This window comes from Doryrhamphus excisus, chromosome 2, assembly GCF_030265055.1.
Source record: "Doryrhamphus excisus isolate RoL2022-K1 chromosome 2, RoL_Dexc_1.0, whole genome shotgun sequence".
Classification (NCBI taxonomy): domain Eukaryota; kingdom Metazoa; phylum Chordata; class Actinopteri; order Syngnathiformes; family Syngnathidae; genus Doryrhamphus; species Doryrhamphus excisus.
In genome coordinates this window covers 22654173-22669512 of record NC_080467.1, presented here as the reverse complement: position 1 = coordinate 22669512, position 15340 = coordinate 22654173, and the positions used below count along the sequence as shown (strand labels likewise).

The 15340-nt window shown below is 47.7% G+C and overlaps 17 non-coding genes across 17 annotated transcripts; 13 read left to right on the top strand and 4 right to left on the bottom strand.

Moving 5' to 3' along the window:
* The first annotated feature begins 1442 nt into the window (after positions 1-1442).
* trnav-cac (transfer RNA valine (anticodon CAC)) lies at positions 1443-1515 on the top strand. Its single transcript has one exon. It is a non-coding gene; the product is annotated as a tRNA-Val (tRNA).
* Positions 1516-2126: 611 nt separating this feature from the next.
* On the top strand, positions 2127-2199 carry trnav-aac (transfer RNA valine (anticodon AAC)). Its single transcript has one exon. It is a non-coding gene; the product is annotated as a tRNA-Val (tRNA).
* Positions 2200-2447: 248 nt separating this feature from the next.
* On the bottom strand, positions 2448-2520 carry trnak-cuu (transfer RNA lysine (anticodon CUU)). The gene has a single exon. It is a non-coding gene; the product is annotated as a tRNA-Lys (tRNA).
* Positions 2521-2639: 119 nt separating this feature from the next.
* trnal-cag (transfer RNA leucine (anticodon CAG)) lies at positions 2640-2721 on the top strand. Its single transcript has one exon. It is a non-coding gene; the product is annotated as a tRNA-Leu (tRNA).
* A 629-nt stretch (positions 2722-3350) lies between these two features.
* Positions 3351-3437, top strand: trnay-gua (transfer RNA tyrosine (anticodon GUA)). Its single transcript is given in 2 exon segments — positions 3351-3387; positions 3402-3437. It is a non-coding gene; the product is annotated as a tRNA-Tyr (tRNA).
* Positions 3438-6221: 2784 nt separating this feature from the next.
* On the top strand, positions 6222-6294 carry trnav-aac (transfer RNA valine (anticodon AAC)). Its single transcript has one exon. It is a non-coding gene; the product is annotated as a tRNA-Val (tRNA).
* A 248-nt stretch (positions 6295-6542) lies between these two features.
* On the bottom strand, positions 6543-6615 carry trnak-cuu (transfer RNA lysine (anticodon CUU)). Its single transcript has one exon. It is a non-coding gene; the product is annotated as a tRNA-Lys (tRNA).
* A 119-nt stretch (positions 6616-6734) lies between these two features.
* trnal-cag (transfer RNA leucine (anticodon CAG)) lies at positions 6735-6816 on the top strand. The gene has a single exon. It is a non-coding gene; the product is annotated as a tRNA-Leu (tRNA).
* A 629-nt stretch (positions 6817-7445) lies between these two features.
* On the top strand, positions 7446-7532 carry trnay-gua (transfer RNA tyrosine (anticodon GUA)). Its single transcript is given in 2 exon segments — positions 7446-7482; positions 7497-7532. It is a non-coding gene; the product is annotated as a tRNA-Tyr (tRNA).
* Positions 7533-10316: 2784 nt separating this feature from the next.
* trnav-aac (transfer RNA valine (anticodon AAC)) lies at positions 10317-10389 on the top strand. The gene has a single exon. It is a non-coding gene; the product is annotated as a tRNA-Val (tRNA).
* A 248-nt stretch (positions 10390-10637) lies between these two features.
* Positions 10638-10710, bottom strand: trnak-cuu (transfer RNA lysine (anticodon CUU)). The gene has a single exon. It is a non-coding gene; the product is annotated as a tRNA-Lys (tRNA).
* Positions 10711-10829: 119 nt separating this feature from the next.
* trnal-cag (transfer RNA leucine (anticodon CAG)) lies at positions 10830-10911 on the top strand. The gene has a single exon. It is a non-coding gene; the product is annotated as a tRNA-Leu (tRNA).
* A 629-nt stretch (positions 10912-11540) lies between these two features.
* On the top strand, positions 11541-11627 carry trnay-gua (transfer RNA tyrosine (anticodon GUA)). Its single transcript is given in 2 exon segments — positions 11541-11577; positions 11592-11627. It is a non-coding gene; the product is annotated as a tRNA-Tyr (tRNA).
* Positions 11628-13727: 2100 nt separating this feature from the next.
* Positions 13728-13800, top strand: trnav-cac (transfer RNA valine (anticodon CAC)). Its single transcript has one exon. It is a non-coding gene; the product is annotated as a tRNA-Val (tRNA).
* Positions 13801-14411: 611 nt separating this feature from the next.
* trnav-aac (transfer RNA valine (anticodon AAC)) lies at positions 14412-14484 on the top strand. Its single transcript has one exon. It is a non-coding gene; the product is annotated as a tRNA-Val (tRNA).
* Positions 14485-14733: 249 nt separating this feature from the next.
* trnak-cuu (transfer RNA lysine (anticodon CUU)) lies at positions 14734-14806 on the bottom strand. Its single transcript has one exon. It is a non-coding gene; the product is annotated as a tRNA-Lys (tRNA).
* Positions 14807-14925: 119 nt separating this feature from the next.
* On the top strand, positions 14926-15007 carry trnal-cag (transfer RNA leucine (anticodon CAG)). The gene has a single exon. It is a non-coding gene; the product is annotated as a tRNA-Leu (tRNA).
* Positions 15008-15340: the final 333 nt, after the last annotated feature.

The following is a 15340-nucleotide window of genomic DNA, read 5'->3' as shown; positions in this document are numbered from 1 at the left end:
ACGATGCAGTCCCTGGTTGTCTAGTGGCTGGGACTTGGTGCTCTCACCACCGTGGCCGTTGTTCGATTCCCGGTCAGGGAACTGACATTTGGTTAGGTTTTGACTGGAGATAGGATTTGTCTTGGTCCTCGGCCGAACGGTTCAGGTCATCTTTCAGCGCTGTCTGTGAACTGCTGTCACTGCACATGAAAACAATTCCAAGTCCGCCAATCGAATCCCGGTCTACCTGGTCGACGGACACGTAAACAGTGCAGGTACCCTCCTTTGTGCGGCTCCATTTCAGTGTCCTCCGTTGTCAGCGAACCTCACAAGATCACAGTTTTTTCCTGATCAGGGCACCGTTTTGGGTTGGGTGGATGAGTGGTCTGAAGCACCAGATTAAGGCTCCTTTCGCTCAGGAGCCACTGGTTGAAATCCCACAGCTGTCATTTTCCTTGTCAGCTCCATTGTCCACGACTGGAATGATTTGGTAGCAAAGGACTGTCAGATTGTACAACACAGCTGAGCACTTGGAGAAGAAGATGAATAGAGGTCTTGTTCTCCCGGACTGGTTGTTGCAACCGCAACCCTGCTCAAGGTTCAACGTGACACACAAAACAGGAACTCCACGTCTGGGAATCGAACCGCGTAATCTTCCATGTGACAGGCGGAGATACTGGCCACTATACTAACAAGGACTGCTGCTGAGTTGATGTAGTGTCGATTGGCCAAAGCGGAATTCAGAACAGGCTTGTGGCCCATGACCGTTTTTATGGTAGCTGGAGACTTCAACCAGTGAAATCCTTCCGATTTTCTGTAGCTCTTATCCTCATCAACTGACTGTATTCCCCACCCGTTACCGGCATGGGGACATTCCAACCCAAGTTGAGAACACACTGGACCAGGTACACAGCAACACACGTGGCACAGACACAGTTTCACCCTGCCCCCACTTTTACCCACGACTGAAAAAGCAGAACACCACCTTAGAAGCTGAAATACTCACTTAGGAGAACGTTAGACTGAAGTTCTAAAGGTCCCCGGTTCAAGACCGGTTTTCAGAAAAATCCCTGTTTATGTTGTGACTTGGCAAATAGTTTGAAAAGGCTTATTGGCTGGCTGAAAGGACCTTAGCTTCATTCTTCAAAAGGCCAGACATCCAGCCATCCAGACAATGTTAGAGGAGGTTACAAACCATTGACTCCAAGGGCACAAGTTGAGTCCACCAAGATATCAAAGTGACCCCGAGGGTGGCTAAGGTGTTTCTTTCAAGCCGCGATTGTGATGTCTTGTTTTGTTGAAGAAAAGCCCATTATTTCTGGAACAATTTTCCCTACAAAGGAGAAATCTTTGTCCATTTGGACAATTGTCAATCTGCCCCCACTTTGGACACATCGTCGTGTTTCATTGTTTGGCAACTGCTCTGTGACTTCACCAGTCCCCTTAAAAGCCCCGTCCTTCAGGTTTCCATAGTGTAGTGGTTATCACGTTTGCCTCACACGCAAAAGGTCCCCAGTTCGGAACTGGGTGGAAACATGGCCTTCCAAGACCTCCTTTTACAAAAAAATCAAGATGACAAATGGGAACAAGGATATGTGCTTGATGTCTGAAGGTGTGTACACGAGCATCCATCCCCAGTTTGGACACACAATCCATATTTCCCGGATGACTGATGGGCTGGGAATACATAACAGGTCGGTGTTGGAGGACCTGATGGACCGCGAGGGTTCATAACGTAAAAGAAATTCAGAAAAAATAAGAAGGCCCACAACCCCCAAGGCATTTAAAAACCATTAAGAGAACCTTCAAATGGATCCTGAAACATACAGGGAGCCAATGCAGTGATTTTAGAAGCGGTGTAATATGCGCCTGCCTTCTGGTCCTCGTCAGCACACGTGCAGCAAAAGTTGTTCTGTAAATGTTGTAGACTTGTGATGTTTCTTTTAGGAAGACCAGAAAGCAGGGCATTGCAATAGTCAATACGACTGGAAATAAAAGCATGCATCAGCATCTCTCTATTTGCCCGAGAGAGGAACGGGCGGACTCTGGCTGTATTCTTTAAATGAAAAATAAAATCCTGTTTTTGTAACATTTTTAATGTGTGGAATAAAATTGAGCTCAGTCCCCTTAAAACCCCCGTCCTTCAGGTTTCCATAGTGTAGCGGTTATCACGTTTGCCTAACACGCAAAAGGTCCCCAGTTCGAAACTGGGTGGAAACATGGCCATTCAAGTCCTTCTTTTACAAAAAAAGTTAAGGTGACAAATAGGAACAAGGACTTGTGCTTGATCTCTGAAGGGACTTGAACTCTTGACACTCAGATTTAAAGTCTGATGCCCTACGAAGTGAGCCCCCAGGCCTTTGGTCAAAAGACTTGTTTTTGTGTATTTGGAATGAAATGTTTTCTGCATGTTGAACAGTTTTCAACAGGAAAGATATCTTTCAGATGTATCAATAAAAGTGCTGAATCGCCCAATATGGGGCTCGAACCCACGACCATGAGATTAAGAGTCTCATGCTCTACCGACTGAGCTAATCAGGCCTTTTGCTGCTCTAGATATCATTTTTTGTTCTGTTTTTATTGATGTGGCCATCCTGATGTTTGATCAATTCCACAGCTGACCTAGTTTCTCAGGGAACAGAAGGAGCGAGACCTGGAGGGTCAGGATGGCCGAGCGGTCGAAGGCGCTGCATTCAGGTTGCAGTCTCTAATGAGGCGTGGGTTCAAATCCCACTTCTGACAGTGCGGGGCCGCAAGTCTTTCCAGTTCCAGTTAAAAGCCCGGCTCCTCGTGTAGTTTCCATAAAGTACCAAGGTATTGTCCTGTTGTCCTTGTATTCTGAGGGCAAAGGAGGCGTTTGCAAGAGGACCTCAGACCTGGTCACCTGAACAGGGACTTGAATCCGGGACACTCAGATCAAAAGTTTCATGTTCGGGACCAAATGGTCCTTCGAGCCGAATATCTTCCCAGTGACCTGCAAGATCCAGAGGGAGGCAGGGATGTTCTGTGCCTCCATTGTCGAGACGGCAGTGGCCCTAAGGTGGTCAGGGCCTGTCGTGGCGGTAATCCTAGAACCCGTTGGTGGATACCATTGGTGAGGGATGCCGTCAAGCTGAAGGAGTTCTATTGGGCCTTTTTGGCTCATGGGACTTCAGCTGACAGGAACCGACAGGCCAAGCGGTCCGCGGCTTTGGCATTCGCTGAGCCAAAAACTCTGACATGGGAGGAGTTTGGAGAAGCCATGGAGAAGGACTTCCGGACGGCTTCGAAGAGATTCTGGATCCGGCGTCTCAGGAAAGGAAAGGAAAGCAGTACACAGTGAAGACGCTGTCAAACGCTTGGCTGTACTCATTCGCACCAAAGCAACAAGACCTTCGATAGCTCAGTTGGAAGAGCGGAGGACTGTAGTGGTTCAAGCTGGCATCCTTAGGTCGCTGGTTCAAGTCCGGCTCGAAGGACAAGCTGTTTCTTGTGTTATGTCTGCCGGCAAAGAATGGCAATACCGTCTTGTCTGAAGGACCTCCGCTTCCCTGTCAATGGAGTTGGACTTGAGTCTTTGTCACGCAGTCTGAAATTGGCAAACGGAGTAATTCTGATTGAGTGATCATTTGAGTGTCTATTTGAATACGTTTCATCTCAACTCCTGTTGGAAAAGAACAGCCATTTCCATGAGAGCACAAGACCCCTGGATTGTACCCGAAAATACTTTGCGCTCATCAGAGAGTAAGGTTGTTGTCCTGGTTTGCAAAGCCTCCATTGTTACGCCAGAAGGTGCCAGTCACATCCAAAACAAAGGGTTCCATGGTGTAATGGTTAGCACTCTGGACTCTGAATCCAGTTTAGGGTGATACCTATGGCTGTATTTGGCCTAGATATCGGGATTGGGGCCCGGATTAGTATTCGCTACTTGGGAACATTTCATCAAAAACAAAGGAGTTTATGGAGAATGCGGGCGTTGATCCCGCTACCTCTCACATGCTAAGCGAGCGCTCTACCATTTGAGCTAATTCCCCTGCTGATGCAGTGTTGGCAGAGAAGGTCCAGTCTCAGAACTATTTTGGTTCCTTTGCTGGAGTACGTCAAAGCGACACAGTCTCTGCCTTTCAGAGTGCAGACACGATGCAGTCCCTGGTTGTCTAGTGGCTGGGACTTGGTGCTCTCACCACCGCGGCCGTTGTTCGATTCCCGGTCAGGGAACTGACATTTGGTTAGGTTTTGACTGGAGATAGGATTTGTCTTGGTCCTCGGCCGAACGGTTCGGGTCATCTTTCAGCGCTGTCTGTGAACTGCTGTCACTGCACATGAAAACAATTCCAAGTCCGCCAATCGAATCCCGGTCTACCTGGTCGACGGACACGTAAACAGTGCAGGTACCCTCCTTTGTGCGGCTCCATTTCAGTGTCCTCCGTTGTCAGCGAACCTCACAAGATCACAGTTTTTTCCTGATCGGGGCACCGTTTTGGGTTGGGTGGATGAGTGGTCTGAAGCACCAGATTAAGGCTCCTTTCGCTCAGGAGCCACTGGTTGAAATCCCACAGCTGTCATTTTCCTTGTCAGCTCCATTGTCCACGACTGGAATGATTTGGTAGCAAAGGACTGTCAGATTGTACAACACAGCTGAGCACTTGGAGAAGAAGATGAATAGAGGTCTTGTTCTCCCGGACTGGTTGTTGCAACCGCAACCCTGCTCAAGGTTCAACGTGACACACAAAACAGGAACTCCACGTCTGGGAATCGAACCGCGTAATCTTCCATGTGACAGGCGGAGATACTGGCCACTATACTAACAAGGACTGCTGCTGAGTTGATGTAGTGTCGATTGGCCAAAGCGGAATTCAGAACAGGCTTGTGGCCCATGACCGTTTTTATGGTAGCTGGAGACTTCAACCAGTGAAATCCTTCCGATTTTCTGTAGCTCTTATCCTCATCAACTGACTGTATTCCCCACCCGTTACCGGCATGGGGACATTCCAACCCAAGTTGAGAACACACTGGACCAGGTACACAGCAACACACGTGGCACAGACACAGTTTCACCCTGCCCCCACTTTTACCCACGACTGAAAAAGCAGAACACCACCTTAGAAGCTGAAATACTCACTTAGGAGAACGTTAGACTGAAGTTCTAAAGGTCCCTGGTTCAAGACCGGTTTTCAGAAAAATCCCTGTTTATGTTGTGACTTGGCAAATAGTTTGAAAAGGCTTATTGGCTGGCTGAAAGGACCTTAGCTTCATTCTTCAAAAGGCCAGACATCCAGCCATCCAGACAATGTTAGAGGAGGTTACAAACCATTGACTCCAAGGGCACAAGTTGAGTCCACCAAGATATCAAAGTGACCCCGAGGGTGGCTAAGGTGTTTCTTTCAAGCCGCGATTGTGATGTCTTGTTTTGTTGAAGAAAAGCCCATTATTTCTGGAACAATTTTCCCTACAAAGGAGAAATCTTTGTCCATTTGGACAATTGTCAATCTGCCCCCACTTTGGACACATCGTCGTGTTTCATTGTTTGGCAACTGCTCTGTGACTTCACCAGTCCCCTTAAAAGCCCCGTCCTTCAGGTTTCCATAGTGTAGTGGTTATCACGTTTGCCTCACACGCAAAAGGTCACCAGTTCGGAACTGGGTGGAAACATGGCCTTCCAAGACCTCCTTTTACAAAAAAATCAAGATGACAAATGGGAACAAGGATATGTGCTTGATGTCTGAAGGTGTGTACACGAGCATCCATCCCCAGTTTGGACACACAATCCATATTTCCCGGATGACTGATGGGCTGGGAATACATAACAGGTCGGTGTTGGAGGACCTGATGGACCGCGAGGGTTCATAACGTAAAAGAAATTCAGAAAAAATAAGAAGGCCCACAACCCCCAAGGCATTTAAAAACCATTAAGAGAACCTTCAAATGGATCCTGAAACATACAGGGAGCCAATGCAGTGATTTTAGAAGCGGTGTAATATGCGCCTGCCTTCTGGTCCTCGTCAGCACACGTGCAGCAAAAGTTGTTCTGTAAAAGTTGTAGACTTGTGATGTTTCTTTTAGGAAGACCAGAAAGCAGGGCATTGCAATAGTCAATACGACTGGAAATAAAAGCATGCATCAGCATCTCTCTATTTGCCCGAGAGAGGAACGGGCGGACTCTGGCTGTATTCTTTAAATGAAAAATAAAATCCTGTTTTTGTAACATTTTTAATGTGTGGAATAAAATTGAGCTCAGTCCCCTTAAAACTCCCGTCCTTCAGGTTTCCATAGTGTAGCGGTTATCACGTTTGCCTAACACGCAAAAGGTCCCCAGTTCGAAACTGGGTGGAAACATGGCCATTCAAGTCCTTCTTTTACAAAAAAAGTTAAGGTGACAAATAGGAACAAGGACTTGTGCTTGATCTCTGAAGGGACTTGAACTCTTGACACTCAGATTTAAAGTCTGATGCCCTACGAAGTGAGCCCCCAGGCCTTTGGTCAAAAGACTTGTTTTTGTGTATTTGGAATGAAATGTTTTCTGCATGTTGAACAGTTTTCAACAGGAAAGATATCTTTCAGATGTATCAATAAAAGTGCTGAATCGCCCAATATGGGGCTCGAACCCACGACCATGAGATTAAGAGTCTCATGCTCTACCGACTGAGCTAATCAGGCCTTTTGCTGCTCTAGATATCATTTTTTGTTCTGTTTTTATTGATGTGGCCATCCTGATGTTTGATCAATTCCACAGCTGACCTAGTTTCTCAGGGAACAGAAGGAGCGAGACCTGGAGGGTCAGGATGGCCGAGCGGTCGAAGGCGCTGCATTCAGGTTGCAGTCTCTAATGAGGCGTGGGTTCAAATCCCACTTCTGACAGTGCGGGGCCGCAAGTCTTTCCAGTTCCAGTTAAAAGCCCGGCTCCTCGTGTAGTTTCCATAAAGTACCAAGGTATTGTCCTGTTGTCCTTGTATTCTGAGGGCAAAGGAGGCGTTTGCAAGAGGACCTCAGACCTGGTCACCTGAACAGGGACTTGAATCCGGGACACTCAGATCAAAAGTTTCATGTTCGGGACCAAATGGTCCTTCGAGCCGAATATCTTCCCAGTGACCTGCAAGATCCAGAGGGAGGCAGGGATGTTCTGTGCCTCCATTGTCGAGACGGCAGTGGCCCTAAGGTGGTCAGGGCCTGTCGTGGCGGTAATCCTAGAACCCGTTGGTGGATACCATTGGTGAGGGATGCCGTCAAGCTGAAGGAGTTCTATTGGGCCTTTTTGGCTCATGGGACTTCAGCTGACAGGAACCGACAGGCCAAGCGGTCGGCGGCTTTGGCATTCGCTGAGCCAAAAACTCTGACATGGGAGGAGTTTGGAGAAGCCATGGAGAAGGACTTCCGGACGGCTTCGAAGAGATTCTGGATCCGGCGTCTCAGGAAAGGAAAGGAAAGCAGTACACAGTGAAGACGCTGTCAAACGCTTGGCTGTACTCATTCGCACCAAAGCAACAAGACCTTCGATAGCTCAGTTGGAAGAGCGGAGGACTGTAGTGGTTCAAGCTGGCATCCTTAGGTCGCTGGTTCAAGTCCGGCTCGAAGGACAAGCTGTTTCTTGTGTTATGTCTGCCGGCAAAGAATGGCAATACCGTCTTGTCTGAAGGACCTCCGCTTCCCTGTCAATGGAGTTGGACTTGAGTCTTTGTCACGCAGTCTGAAATTGGCAAACGGAGTAATTCTGATTGAATGACCATTTGAGTGTCTATTTGAATACGTTTCATCTCAACTCCTGTTGGAAAAGAACAGCCATTTCCATGAGAGCACAAGACCCCTGGATTGTACCCGAAAATACTTTGCGCTCATCAGAGAGTAAGGTTGTTGTCCTGGTTTGCAAAGCCTCCATTGTTACGCCAGAAGGTGCCAGTCACATCCAAAACAAAGGGTTCCATGGTGTAATGGTTAGCACTCTGGACTCTGAATCCAGTTTAGGGTGATACCTATGGCTGTATTTGGCCTAGATATCGGGATTGGGGCCCGGATTAGTATTCGCTACTTGGGAACATTTCATCAAAAACAAAGGAGTTTATGGAGAATGCGGGCGTTGATCCCGCTACCTCTCACATGCTAAGCGAGCGCTCTACCATTTGAGCTAATTCCCCTGCTGATGCAGTGTTGGCAGAGAAGGTCCAGTCTCAGAACTATTTTGGTTCCTTTGCTGGAGTACGTCAAAGCGACACAGTCTCTGCCTTTCAGAGTGCAGACACGATGCAGTCCCTGGTTGTCTAGTGGCTGGGACTTGGTGCTCTCACCACCGTGGCCGTTGTTCGATTCCCGGTCAGGGAACTGACATTTGGTTAGGTTTTGACTGGAGATAGGATTTGTCTTGGTCCTCGGCCGAACGGTTCGGGTCATCTTTCAGCGCTGTCTGTGAACTGCTGTCACTGCACATGAAAACAATTCCAAGTCCGCCAATCGAATCCCGGTCTACCTGGTCGACGGACACGTAAACAGTGCAGGTACCCTCCTTTGTGCGGCTCCATTTCAGTGTCCTCCGTTGTCAGCGAACCTCACAAGATCACAGTTTTTTCCTGATCAGGGCACCGTTTTGGGTTGGGTGGATGAGTGGTCTGAAGCACCAGATTAAGGCTCCTTTCGCTCAGGAGCCACTGGTTGAAATCCCACAGCTGTCATTTTCCTTGTCAGCTCCATTGTCCACGACTGGAATGATTTGGTAGCAAAGGACTGTCAGATTGTACAACACAGCTGAGCACTTGGAGAAGAAGATGAATAGAGGTCTTGTTCTCCCGGACTGGTTGTTGCAACCGCAACCCTGCTCAAGGTTCAACGTGACACACAAAACAGGAACTCCACGTCTGGGAATCGAACCGCGTAATCTTCCATGTGACAGGCGGAGATACTGGCCACTATACTAACAAGGACTGCTGCTGAGTTGATGTAGTGTCGATTGGCCAAAGCGGAATTCAGAACAGGCTTGTGGCCCATGACCGTTTTTATGGTAGCTGGAGACTTCAACCAGTGAAATCCTTCCGATTTTCTGTAGCTCTTATCCTCATCAACTGACTGTATTCCCCACCCGTTACCGGCATGGGGACATTCCAACCCAAGTTGAGAACACACTGGACCAGGTACACAGCAACACACGTGGCACAGACACAGTTTCACCCTGCCCCCACTTTTACCCACGACTGAAAAAGCAGAACACCACCTTAGAAGCTGAAATACTCACTTAGGAGAACGTTAGACTGAAGTTCTAAAGGTCCCTGGTTCAAGACCGGTTTTCAGAAAAATCCCTGTTTATGTTGTGACTTGGCAAATAGTTTGAAAAGGCTTATTGGCTGGCTGAAAGGACCTTAGCTTCATTCTTCAAAAGGCCAGACATCCAGCCATCCAGACAATGTTAGAGGAGGTTACAAACCATTGACTCCAAGGGCACAAGTTGAGTCCACCAAGATATCAAAGTGACCCCGAGGGTGGCTAAGGTGTTTCTTTCAAGCCGCGATTGTGATGTCTTGTTTTGTTGAAGAAAAGCCCATTATTTCTGGAACAATTTTCCCTACAAAGGAGAAATCTTTGTCCATTTGGACAATTGTCAATCTGCCCCCACTTTGGACACATCGTCGTGTTTCATTGTTTGGCAACTGCTCTGTGACTTCACCAGTCCCCTTAAAAGCCCCGTCCTTCAGGTTTCCATAGTGTAGTGGTTATCACGTTTGCCTCACACGCAAAAGGTCACCAGTTCGGAACTGGGTGGAAACATGGCCTTCCAAGACCTCCTTTTACAAAAAAATCAAGATGACAAATGGGAACAAGGATATGTGCTTGATGTCTGAAGGTGTGTACACGAGCATCCATCCCCAGTTTGGACACACAATCCATATTTCCCGGATGACTGATGGGCTGGGAATACATAACAGGTCGGTGTTGGAGGACCTGATGGACCGCGAGGGTTCATAACGTAAAAGAAATTCAGAAAAAATAAGAAGGCCCACAACCCCCAAGGCATTTAAAAACCATTAAGAGAACCTTCAAATGGATCCTGAAACATACAGGGAGCCAATGCAGTGATTTTAGAAGCGGTGTAATATGCGCCTGCCTTCTGGTCCTCGTCAGCACACGTGCAGCAAAAGTTGTTCTGTAAAAGTTGTAGACTTGTGATGTTTCTTTTAGGAAGACCAGAAAGCAGGGCATTGCAATAGTCAATACGACTGGAAATAAAAGCATGCATCAGCATCTCTCTATTTGCCCGAGAGAGGAACGGGCGGACTCTGGCTGTATTCTTTAAATGAAAAATAAAATCCTGTTTTTGTAACATTTTTAATGTGTGGAATAAAATTGAGCTCAGTCCCCTTAAAACCCCCGTCCTTCAGGTTTCCATAGTGTAGCGGTTATCACGTTTGCCTAACACGCAAAAGGTCCCCAGTTCGAAACTGGGTGGAAACATGGCCATTCAAGTCCTTCTTTTACAAAAAAAGTTAAGGTGACAAATAGGAACAAGGACTTGTGCTTGATCTCTGAAGGGACTTGAACTCTTGACACTCAGATTTAAAGTCTGATGCCCTACGAAGTGAGCCCCCAGGCCTTTGGTCAAAAGACTTGTTTTTGTGTATTTGGAATGAAATGTTTTCTGCATGTTGAACAGTTTTCAACAGGAAAGATATCTTTCAGATGTATCAATAAAAGTGCTGAATCGCCCAATATGGGGCTCGAACCCACGACCATGAGATTAAGAGTCTCATGCTCTACCGACTGAGCTAATCAGGCCTTTTGCTGCTCTAGATATCATTTTTTGTTCTGTTTTTATTGATGTGGCCATCCTGATGTTTGATCAATTCCACAGCTGACCTAGTTTCTCAGGGAACAGAAGGAGCGAGACCTGGAGGGTCAGGATGGCCGAGCGGTCGAAGGCGCTGCATTCAGGTTGCAGTCTCTAATGAGGCGTGGGTTCAAATCCCACTTCTGACAGTGCGGGGCCGCAAGTCTTTCCAGTTCCAGTTAAAAGCCCGGCTCCTCGTGTAGTTTCCATAAAGTACCAAGGTATTGTCCTGTTGTCCTTGTATTCTGAGGGCAAAGGAGGCGTTTGCAAGAGGACCTCAGACCTGGTCACCTGAACAGGGACTTGAATCCGGGACACTCAGATCAAAAGTTTCATGTTCGGGACCAAATGGTCCTTCGAGCCGAATATCTTCCCAGTGACCTGCAAGATCCAGAGGGAGGCAGGGATGTTCTGTGCCTCCATTGTCGAGACGGCAGTGGCCCTAAGGTGGTCAGGGCCTGTCGTGGCGGTAATCCTAGAACCCGTTGGTGGATACCATTGGTGAGGGATGCCGTCAAGCTGAAGGAGTTCTATTGGGCCTTTTTGGCTCATGGGACTTCAGCTGACAGGAACCGACAGGCCAAGCGGTCGGCGGCTTTGGCATTCGCTGAGCCAAAAACTCTGACATGGGAGGAGTTTGGAGAAGCCATGGAGAAGGACTTCCGGACGGCTTCGAAGAGATTCTGGATCCGGCGTCTCAGGAAAGGAAAGGAAAGCAGTACACAGTGAAGACGCTGTCAAACGCTTGGCTGTACTCATTCGCACCAAAGCAACAAGACCTGCGATAGCTCAGTTGGAAGAGCGGAGGACTGTAGTGGTTCAAGCTGGCATCCTTAGGTCGCTGGTTCAAGTCCGGCTCGAAGGACAAGCTGTTTCTTGTGTTATGTCTGCCGGCAAAGAATGGCAATACCGTCTTGTCTGAAGGACCTCCGCTTCCCTGTCAATGGAGTTGGACTTGAGTCTTTGTCACGCAGTCTGAAATTGGCAAACGGAGTAATTCTGATTGAGTGACCATTTGAGTGTCTATTTGAATACGTTTCATCTCAACTCCTGTTGGAAAAGAACAGCCATTTCCATGAGAGCACAAGACCCCTGGATTGTACCCGAAAATACTTTGCGCTCATCAGAGAGTAAGGTTGTTGTCCTGGTTTGCAAAGCCTCCATTGTTACGCCAGAAGGTGCCAGTCACATCCAAAACAAAGGGTTCCATGGTGTAATGGTTAGCACTCTGGACTCTGAATCCAGTTTAGGGTGATACCTATGGCTGTATTTGGCCTAGATATCGGGATTGGGGCCCGGATTAGTATTCGCTACTTGGGAACATTTCATCAAAAACAAAGGAGTTTATGGAGAATGCGGGCGTTGATCCCGCTACCTCTCACATGCTAAGCGAGCGCTCTACCATTTGAGCTAATTCCCCTGCTGATGCAGTGTTGGCAGAGAAGGTCCAGTCTCAGAACTATTTTGGTTCCTTTGCTGGAGTACGTCAAAGCGACACAGTCTCTGCCTTTCAGAGTGCAGACACGATGCAGTCCCTGGTTGTCTAGTGGCTGGGACTTGGTGCTCTCACCACCGTGGCCGTTGTTCGATTCCCGGTCAGGGAACTGACATTTGGTTAGGTTTTGACTGGAGATAGGATTTGTCTTGGTCCTCGGCCGAACGGTTCGCGTCATCTTTCAGCGCTGTCTGTGAACTGCTGTCACTGCACATGAAAACAATTCCAAGTCCGCCAATCGAATCCCGGTCTACCTGGTCGACGGACACGTAAACAGTGCAGGTACCCTCCTTTGTGCGGCTCCATTTCAGTGTCCTCCGTTGTCAGCGAACCTCACAAGATCACAGTTTTTTCCTGATCAGGGCACCGTTTTGGGTTGGGTGGATGAGTGGTCTGAAGCACCAGATTAAGGCTCCTTTCGCTCAGGAGCCACTGGTTGAAATCCCACAGCTGTCATTTTCCTTGTCAGCTCCATTATCCACGACTGGAATGATTTGGTAGCAAAGGACTGTCAGATTGTACAACACAGCTGAGCACTTGGAGAAGAAGATGAATAGAGGTCTTGTTCTCCCGGACTGGTTGTTGCAACCGCAACCCTGCTCAAGGTTCAACGTGACACACAAAACAGGAACTCCACGTCTGGGAATCGAACCGCGTAATCTTCCATGTGACAGGCGGAGATACTGGCCACTATACTAACAAGGACTGCTGCTGAGTTGATGTAGTGTCGATTGGCCAAAGCGGAATTCAGAACAGGCTTGTGGCCCATGACCGTTTTTATGGTAGCTGGAGACTTCAACCAGTGAAATCCTTCCGATTTTCTGTAGCTCTTATCCTCATCAACTGACTGTATTCCCCACCCGTTACCGGCATGGGGACATTCCAACCCAAGTTGAGAACACACTGGACCAGGTACACAGCAACACACGTGGCACAGACACAGTTTCACCCTGCCCCCACTTTTACCCACGACTGAAAAAGCAGAACACCACCTTAGAAGCTGAAATACTCACTTAGGAGAACGTTAGACTGAAGTTCTAAAGGTCCCTGGTTCAAGACCGGTTTTCAGAAAAATCCCTGTTTATGTTGTGACTTGGCAAATAGTTTGAAAAGGCTTATTGGCTGGCTGAAAGGACCTTAGCTTCATTCTTCAAAAGGCCAGACATCCAGCCATCCAGACAATGTTAGAGGAGGTTACAAACCATTGACTCCAAGGGCACAAGTTGAGTCCACCAAGATATCAAAGTGACCCCGAGGGTGGCTAAGGTGTTTCTTTCAAGCCGCGATTGTGATGTCTTGTTTTGTTGAAGAAAAGCCCATTATTTCTGGAACAATTTTCCCTACAAAGGAGAAATCTTTGTCCATTTGGACAATTGTCAATCTGCCCCCACTTTGGACACATCGTCGTGTTTCATTGTTTGGCAACTGCTCTGTGACTTCACCAGTCCCCTTAAAAGCCCCGTCCTTCAGGTTTCCATAGTGTAGTGGTTATCACGTTTGCCTCACACGCAAAAGGTCCCCAGTTCGGAACTGGGTGGAAACATGGCCTTCCAAGACCTCCTTTTACAAAAAAATCAAGATGACAAATGGGAACAAGGATATGTGCTTGATGTCTGAAGGTGTGTACACGAGCATCCATCCCCAGTTTGGACACACAATCCATATTTCCCGGATGACTGATGGGCTGGGAATACATAACAGGTCGGTGTTGGAGGACCTGATGGACCGCGAGGGTTCATAACGTAAAAGAAATTCAGAAAAAATAAGAAGGCCCACAACCCCCAAGGCATTTAAAAACCATTAAGAGAACCTTCAAATGGATCCTGAAACATACAGGGAGCCAATGCAGTGATTTTAGAAGCGGTGTAATATGCGCCTGCCTTCTGGTCCTCGTCAGCACACGTGCAGCAAAAGTTGTTCTGTAAAAGTTGTAGACTTGTGATGTTTCTTTTAGGAAGACCAGAAAGCAGGGCATTGCAATAGTCAATACGACTGGAAATAAAAGCATGCATCAGCATCTCTCTATTTGCCCGAGAGAGGAACGGGCGGACTCTGGCTGTATTCTTTAAATGAAAAATAAAATCCTGTTTTTGTAACATTTTTAATGTGTGGAATAAAATTGAGCTCAGTCCCCTTAAAAGCCCCGTCCTTCAGGTTTCCATAGTGTAGCGGTTATCACGTTTGCCTAACACGCAAAAGGTCCCCAGTTCGAAACTGGGTGGAAACATGGCCATTCAAGTCCTTCTTTTACAAAAAAAAGTTAAGGTGACAAATAGGAACAAGGACTTGTGCTTGATCTCTGAAGGGACTTGAACTCTTGACACTCAGATTTAAAGTCTGATGCCCTACGAAGTGAGCCCCCAGGCATTTGGTCAAAAGACTTGTTTTTGTGTATTTGGAATGAAATGTTTTCTGCATGTTGAACAGTTTTCAACAGGAAAGATATCTTTCAGATGTATCAATAAAAGTGCTGAATCGCCCAATATGGGGCTCGAACCCACGACCATGAGATTAAGAGTCTCATGCTCTACCGACTGAGCTAATCAGGCCTTTTGCTGCTCTAGATATCATTTTTTGTTCTGTTTTTATTGATGTGGCCATCCTGATGTTTGATCAATTCCACAGCTGACCTAGTTTCTCAGGGAACAGAAGGAGCGAGACCTGGAGGGTCAGGATGGCCGAGCGGTCGAAGGCGCTGCATTCAGGTTGCAGTCTCTAATGAGGCGTGGGTTCAAATCCCACTTCTGACAGTGCGGGGCCGCAAGTCTTTCCAGTTCCAGTTAAAAGCCCGGCTCCTCGTGTAGTTTCCATAAAGTACCAAGGTATTGTCCTGTTGTCCTTGTATTCTGAGGGCAAAGGAGGCGTTTGCAAGAGGACCTCAGACCTGGTCACCTGAACAGGGACTTGAATCCGGGACACACACAGATCAAAAGTTTCATGTTCGGGACCAAATGGTCCTTCGAGCCGAATATCTTCCCAGTGACCTGCAAGATCCAGAGGGAGGCAGGGATGTTCTGTGCCTCCATTGTCGAGGCGGCAGTGGCCCTAAGGTGGTCAGGGCCTGTCGTGGCGGTAATCCTAGA